We start from the raw sequence: 320 nt of genomic DNA on the forward strand, positions 1-320 counted from the left end.
CCCTTCTTTTTTGTTTGTTTGTTTTTTTTTTCGGTACGCGGGCCTCTCACTGTTGTGACCTCTCCCGTTGCGGAGCACAGGCTCCGGACGCGCAGGCTCAGCGGCCATGGCTCACGGGCCCAGCCGCTCCGCGGCATGTGGGATCTTCCCGGATCGGGGCACGAACCCGCGTCCCGTGCATTGGCAGGCGGACTCCCAACCACTGCGCCACCAGGGAAGCCCCCAATCATTCATTCTTAATCACATATATCCCTCAATGGGGAAGGACTGTCAGAAATATTGAGGAAAGGAAATGTGTAAAAGGATTGCAATTCCTGATG

The sequence above is a fragment of the Stenella coeruleoalba genome, assembly GCF_951394435.1.
Source record: "Stenella coeruleoalba genome assembly, chromosome: 9".
In the NCBI taxonomy this organism is placed as follows: Eukaryota; Metazoa; Chordata; class Mammalia; order Artiodactyla; family Delphinidae; genus Stenella; species Stenella coeruleoalba.